The following is a 7,322-nucleotide window of genomic DNA, read 5'->3' as shown; positions in this document are numbered from 1 at the left end:
GTGCTGGCAGGGGAGGTGTGCCCTAACACTGCCCCTGGCCCACGGCGGAGAGAGCAGTCGCAGGCCATCTGCCTCAAACTTTCAGTCACATTCTCATTTTAGAGTTGATTAGGGCCCCACTCCACCCCAAAGCTCTTTCCGAATCCCTCGCCCCACACTGCCCACAGCCGAGTAGATGATTTTCAGGAAGGGGACACCTCAGGGGGAAGGAGGTGGTGGCCACTGCAGGGGACTTTATGCACAGGAAGCAATGTCCACGCTCTGGGCTCCAGCCACAGCAGGGCGATTTTGGGGTGGGGGTGCTGAGAGGGATTTGTCAGCACCTTATTTCTGAGCACAGATCCACCTCTGCCCCCCATCCCCGCCCCGCATGCCCGGTCCTGCCCACTCTGCACCCAGAAGGGGAGTGGAGATGACCCAGCAGGTCACCTGGAATAAAGTAAGTAATCGGAAAAGAACCCTGATTCATCGGAGGGGCTTTGGCTGCCAAGAAAATTCTTTTGACGGCTTTCCTTTCTTCAGCTGCAGCTTCCCAGGGGCGGGTGGGGACCCACAGTGTTTGCTTTTCGGCCAACTGTCCGTGACTCAGAGGCTGAGACGCCCAGGAAGGAGAGGGGCTGAAGACTGAGATGTGGGGTGAGGATGGGGTCAGCGGGGGTCCCACGTTTGTGAGAGCAGAGAGGGAGCGTGAACACAGAAACTAACAATATGTGTTAATCGGTGATGACATGCATTGAAGCTTTCTCTGGGCCAGGCATTGGCTGAGGATTTTGCATGCGTGCCCTCCCTCACTCCTTACATCACCCACTGAGGGGTGTCTGCTAACACCCCCATCTGGATGAGGAGGAAGCAGAGGTTGCCTGAGCCCGAGTCTCCGATTCCAGAATCCCCTCTTGTCAAGGTCACAAGATGCTGCCTCTTGGCCCCAAGGTCTGTCCTTGAAGCAAATGAAGGTGGATTTCACAGAGCTTGGGAGGACTGCACAAGGCATTCCCAGAGCAGGACTGCTGGGGCATCAGAGGGAAGGGGTGGGAATGGGTCGTCTGGCTCATTTGGGTTAGGTTGGTGCCCTGTGAATCTACGCAGCCGCCTGCCCTTCACGGGGCAAGGTTGTGGACGGCCCAGGGACAGTGAACACATCAGGGCATATGAGGGAGACTCTCACTGCTTCCCCAGGCTTGGTGTGAGCAGCAGTGAGCTGCAATACAGATCAGAAACGAGACCCGAGATCTCAGCCTTTCAAAGATACTGCCCCAAACAGCAGGGCAGAGGAAGCGCTCACAGAAATGGTGCAAAAGGTTTCTGAACGACTGTGGTGTCATGTGATGTGATGAGACACGGCCAGCAGCTGGGAGCCCTCTGCTCTCTCTGGAACCTCTCTCTGGCCTTCTGCAGCCGGGTGCAAGCTCGGGGCTCCTTCTCAGCCCCTCAGCCCGCTGGCACCCTGGCCCAGCTCCAAGAAGCAGAAAGGCCACGCTGGGTTCCCTCGTTTAGGTCCTCAGAAGCTGTGAGTCATGCATTTTTATTTTTAGCAACGCAAGGATCTGCCTCTTGAAAAAGAATCGCAGTGAACACTTGCATGATTAACGCAACAAAGGCAATTAATTTAGATCCAAGCAACAGGGCTGGAGGCGCCCAGGGCTTTCTCTGGGCAGCAAAGTGGAGCTGCCTCTCCAGGTGGGCAGCTGGCCAGGTCCCGGAGCCCTGGGCGTTGTGGATGCTGGCCTGGCTCAGGCCAGGCTTGCTCCTCCTGGAAAGGTCAGTGTGGGCTCTTCATTCCTGTGAAGTCTTCAGGCTCCAAACATGCCGCCCAGCTGCCTAGGAGCCCTGCCCACTTACACACTATCACGACCACCACCATCGTCATCCATGGAGAGCCTGACGCGTCTGTTGAACACATCACATGTGTTCTCTTATTGGATTTATCTTTGCAACCACCCTGGGAAGGAGCCATGAAAACAATCCCATTTTTCAGATGAGTAAACTGAAGACTGGAGAGATTAGGGTTTGACTCCAAAGAGGGCAATCCTGAGAATGGGAGTCAAGCCCAAGGGTTCCCTGGTCCCCGGTTTCAGTCATGGCCTCTGAGGGGCGACCAACAAGCCTGGCTAGAGAATAGGAGGGGCATTCTCAGCGTCTAGAGACTGCCTCCCAGCTCACCCTCTGATTTATTTTGGAAGTAAACTCTTTGAACAAAGGCAGAGATTTTTTTTGAGTCTTACCTAATTGATGCAAATCAGGTGAAAATATCTTTCACCTGAGGAGTGGGGTCTGTGTAGGGAACAAACAGGGGCTGTGTGGGGGGTGGGGACACAGTCTTCAGTTATCTGGGATCTGAGGGAGACCCTGGGATGGGGCAGGACACTCAGGACCTGGTCCTGCCTCCGTGCTCGCCAACCAGGGGTCCTCAGGCGAGGGTGCCTGCTCTTCAGTCTAGATGACGGGCCAGGCCTGAGCCCCCTGTGGAGGGAGCAGCAAGTGAGACAGAGCCTGTGCCCCTGGCACTGCACTGCTCACCCGGCATCAGCCTGCTGTGGCTGCTGTAACAAATAAGTGCAACCCTGCCGGCTCTAATCTCCTCTGCCTCCCTCTTAGAAGGACGCTTGTGGTTGGATTTAGGTCCCACCCAGATAATCCAGAATGATCTCCTCATCATGACATCCTCCACTGAATCACATCTGCAAAGACGCTTTTTCCAAGTAAATTCACATTTACAGATTCCTGGGATTAGGACGGGACAGATCTTTCGGGGGCAACCATTCAACCCACCACACACACCGCCTGGAAACATGCTGAATAGCTGCTGCTCCTGGAGAAAGTTGAAACTTTTGACCTTGGCAACCAAGATCCTCTTCAGTCTGGTTCTGATCCCCTCTCAAACTTTATCATCTACTGTGAACTGATAAGACATGAATCCGATACATGTCACTAGCGTCATCTTTGCCACCATCATTATTAAGGACCATTTCTGGGAGGCACTGTTGTCCAAGAGGAGTCCTGACTCAGAAGCTACAAACCACTCTTTCTGAGTCTCCTCTGACCCCTTGGGCGGCTGATCTAACGTTTCTGGGCCTCAGTTTCCCTATATCATCATTTGATAATCCATGGGACGAACTGGCCAACCATTATACATATAAAGGAAGGTTAAGTCTGTGTCTTTCCCATTTATCTTACAGGGTTGTGGAGAGGACAAAATGAAATGAAGATGGGGAAGCACTCTGGGAAATTAAAAAGCATGATGCAAATGAGGTGCATGATAATTCTCATTGTCTAGGATATGGCCCCCTGGACACTGGGTGGGCCTGAACTTCTGGAGATGAACTTGCCGTTCATAACAGATCAGTTCCCTTTGCTCCAGTTCCCTTTGCTCCTGGAAAGAAAAGCAGATTTCTTAGCGTCGGTGTCATGCAGACAGGTGGCTCCTTCTATCCCCTGTTTTTCTCAGCTCAGAGCTGTTCCACACTCTCTCTGGCTGCCTGGTACTCTGGGGGAGGGGGTGGGGTGGGGGCACAGGACAACACACAGAAGGGGAGCAAGCCTTGTGGGGAGACATCCCCTCACAGACATCAACAGCACCTGAGCTGGGAGCTGCTCCAGGTCCAAGCTGGCCCCCTGCAGCCAGCCTTTGTCCAAGGAGCAGGCCCCCTGGAGAGGATAGCTATGTCCCCAGAGACCCTCCCAGTTACCCCAAGCCACCAACCCAAAGTTCATTCAGTCTGTTACTCAACAGTATTGGGCATGGCACAGCCGGAGCAGCTGCTAATTGCCCACCCCTTGGCCAGGCATGACCTGCGTTCCCAGAGGAGAGAAGGAGGCAGGAGCTAAGGGCTGGTCACTGAAGACCACACCATGGTCAAGCGGGAGGGGTGTATGGAGACCAGGCTATTCCAGCTCCAGTCCCTCTGATGTGACACAGAAGCCTTAGCACTCAGATCTTCCTGACCTGTCTCCCGACGGTGAGTCCCCCCTCCCCGCTTGTGCCTGTCTTCTTCCAGACCCAGTCAGCTTGCTGTTCCAGGACACTCCTTCCTCTGGGCCCCCCTCTGCCTTCCTCTCATGGTGCAGTCCAGCCTGTGCAGCCCGGCCCCATGCACCCTCCTCTGTGGTGCTTCCCAAACAACCCCAGTTCATTTCCTCGACCTTGAGAGACTGACCATCTCTTAACACGTGCTGGGAGTTAGGCTTTTAAAAGGAATGTGCTCAGCTTGTAAGAGTTTTTAAAAATGTCAAAGAGTTATCTGGGCTGTGAGATTATGAACAACTTTTTATTTTCTTCTTTATACTTTTTGATTATTAAAGACAGTTCACTCCATTTTTTATCCTTTTTATCCTTTCTGGTTTCTCCGACATTTCATGGTGAAGATTTTCAATGAACCCATTTAAAGGAAGTTCTTCCTCTCAACCTGCCGGTTCCTCCCAGCAGGCAGGGATGTTATCCTACCGGCCACCAGGTGTGTCTGCTGTGCAGGTGTGGTTCAGGATGGCCACCACTGTGTGTTACCACAGGCCCTATCTATTGCAAGGAGACCTGTCTTTCCCCTCACGGAGCCCACCATGAGGACAAAGAAATAACATTTGTTGAGCACCTGTTGTATGCAATGGACCATGCCAAGTGCAGACAAATTCTCCAGAGTCCTCAGACCTGCGAGGGCAACAGTCCTGTAACCAAACCCAAGGTGGGTGCTGAACAGAAGAGGTGAGAGTAAAATGGAGGGGGGACCAATTTGGCCAGGGAGGGCAGGCAGGGTTCTGCCCGGAGGTGACATTTCAACTGGATCATGGGTGGGCATTTGTTAACTGAGCAGGGATAAGAAAGAAGAACCTTCCAGGTTGGAGAACTGGGGTGTGGAAGTACAAGTACACTGCAGGACTCCAGTGGCTTGCAATGGGCAGATGTGAGAAGGAGCTGGAAAACTAAGTCAGCCAGAGGTCAGGTGGTGCTAGGGGTGTTGGGCTCGAGGGTAAGCACTTTGTAGCAGGTGCTCTCAAGTGGAAGTCACGGGGGTTCCACAGTCGGTCAGGCTTGTGTAAGGAAAGGTCACTGCTGGCAGCAGCCTAGGATGGGAAAGGGGTGGGGGGGGCGGGACTGATTGGGAGGCAATTGCACAGCTCAGGGAAAATGGTGGAGCCCACCTTGGCAACGGGGAGGAGAGGGAGAGGGCTGTCAGGATGCGCAAAGGCAGAATCCAGAGTTCTACTGACAGACCTGGGGTGGGTGTGCGCGGGTGAGAGGAGAGGCCGGCTGCTCCCTGTCACTTCAGGGAGAACACCCTTTTACCTGAGGTGGCTTCTATCTTAACAGCCCCCTGCAGCTCAGTGGGGCTAAAGTCCCCAGGGGGTGCTAAGACTTGCCTGCAGAGCCTGCTGTCTCTGCAGACCTTAGGAGTTGGCTGAGGGCTGGGGCTAGGTGTCTGCTTTTTTTCACATCAGGGAGAGAATCATTTTTTTTTTTTCAGAAAGGTGCCTGGTTTTGCCCAGTGTGGGGCTTCCTGGCTCTGCCTTTCTTCCTTCTCTTTGCCATTAACCCGGTGGGGGGGCTCTTCCCCTGACTTTTTTCCCCCACTCTAGCCTCGTCTTCTGTATTGTATTGTTTTGTGTTTTTTTTTAAACCCTCTATGCCCGGCTCCCATTATGGAAAGTGCTGTTTATGTCCAAGGCACCTTAAAAAGGCAGCTGACGACTCTCTGGCTGCGGTCCTCTCCGTGTGTTTCCCTGGCAACCGGAGGCAGGAAAACAGAACCTGTCAGATGGAAAATGTCAGTTACAGCAGATCTGGGGGAAGAGGAAAGAAGGGGTGGGGTGGAGGGAAGGGGAGAGGAAGGGGGAGGTGGGGGGACGGCAGGGCTCACCTCACCGCCCACCCCAGGTTGGTGCCGTGGCCCAGGGCAGCTAGTGGGCAGGGAGGCTATCTTCTTGAATGAGGGGGCTGCGCCCAGAGCAGGGCCGTGAGCAGTGGGGAGGGGAGGGCCGGGGAAGGGCGGGGAGGAGACTGGCACACAGGATGAGCAGGACCCTGCTGGTGCCCAGGCGCCATCCTCTGCCCAGCTGATTATCACATTGTTTCAGAGGTAATTTAGTTGGTTTTGGACACAGAGGGTGAGCCCTAGCAGCCCCTCCAGCTGTGTCTGAAGCTCAGTCTGGGTGGCAGGAAGAGGTCAGGGGAGGAAAAAGATACAAATCTTGGCCTTTCGGGAATGGAGTCTGCTCCCTCCACTCTCTGTATTGATCCCAGTGCTTTGCTTTGTATCAAAATTGATCAATGTCGTTGCCCAAGAGGAGGTGCCCTTTAAAACGGTTGGGAAAGAGGATCAGACAGAGAGTTAATATTAATCAAAACGGGTCCCTCTCAAAAGGAAACAAAAGGAGGTTTGCTGAACAGCCTAGACTATTATGAGGATGGGGAGAAGCTATCAGTTAATGACACTGGTTGCCAATGAGGTGTGGGGGGGCCTCCTGAAAGTTGGGAGGGCACGTGAGTCTGTGAGCGTGTGAGTGTGAGCAGGGAGTCTGTGAGAGTGTGAGCATGGGAATGTGTGTGTGAGTGTGTGTGAGAGAGTGGTGGGCATGCGCTCTCTGCTGCTCTCCTCAGAAACTCCAGGAGCCTCCCCAACCTCCTGGTTTCCCCAGAGAAACTCCAGCCTCCTGGGCCCAGGGGACCCAAGAAAGAGTGGTGGTAGGTGGTGGTGGGGGGGAGACAGGCTGCTGTCCCCACTAAGTGCTTGCATTGCTAATCAGATGCTGTTGATTTAACATGAAAAACAGCAGCCTGGGCGGGTGATGGCAGCTCAAAAGAAGGAGGGCCCAGGATTGGGTCTCCTCTTCCGGAGAAGGCAGGGTTTAAGCCCCAGCTGAGGGGTCCAGGAAAGGGCAAAGGAGAGTTGTTAAATCTCGTGCTGGGTACTGGGGGGGGGGGGCACCAGTGGGGGTTATGTCTGCAAGGCTAGACTTCAGAGGTTCCGGGGATGGCCCTGCTTCAAGGATCTCTCCAAGCCCAGGCACTTGTGATTGAAACGACACTGGCCTTGGGCAATAGGAGGGCACTGCCTCCTCAAGGGCAGGGAGGGTACAGGAGCCTCCTTATCCACATATGGCCCTTTACTGTGCTCCCCGCCCGCGTCCCACAGAAGCATTCTTGCGAAGGACATAAAACCTCCAAATAGAAGACAAAAACAAAACAAAAACCCTGCAACAACACAACAGCAAAACCATTGACTCCAGACTTTTAGACTTTATTATTTGCTCTAAAGACGTAAGTTTTAGGCAGCAGCAGGAGGGGAAAATGGGACTCAACTACTTTCTGTCCCCTCTCACTGCCGGCTCTC

The 7,322-nt window shown here is 53.9% G+C and overlaps 1 protein-coding gene across 3 annotated transcripts in view; it reads right to left on the bottom strand.

Annotated features, from left to right (window-relative positions):
- Window positions 1-149: 149 nt before the first annotated feature.
- The window catches only part of LOC141568886 (uncharacterized), a 29,164-nt gene continuing 21,991 nt past the window's right edge, over window positions 150-7,322 (bottom strand). For 2 of the 3 annotated variants that reach the window (XR_012492150.2, XR_012492154.2), the window contains one exon: window positions 3,746-5,740. The gene's annotated coding sequence lies outside the window, so the exon portion shown is untranslated. Of the gene's footprint in view, window positions 3,371-3,745; window positions 5,741-7,322 lie in introns of those variants that run through there. The other variant, XR_012492155.2, reaches the window with a different exon arrangement.

This window comes from Rhinolophus sinicus, chromosome 12 (genome assembly GCF_057876585.1).
Source record: "Rhinolophus sinicus isolate RSI-liver-muscle chromosome 12, RSI-T2T, whole genome shotgun sequence".
Classification (NCBI taxonomy): domain Eukaryota; kingdom Metazoa; phylum Chordata; class Mammalia; order Chiroptera; family Rhinolophidae; genus Rhinolophus; species Rhinolophus sinicus.
This window is presented reverse-complemented; position numbering and strand designations above follow the sequence as displayed.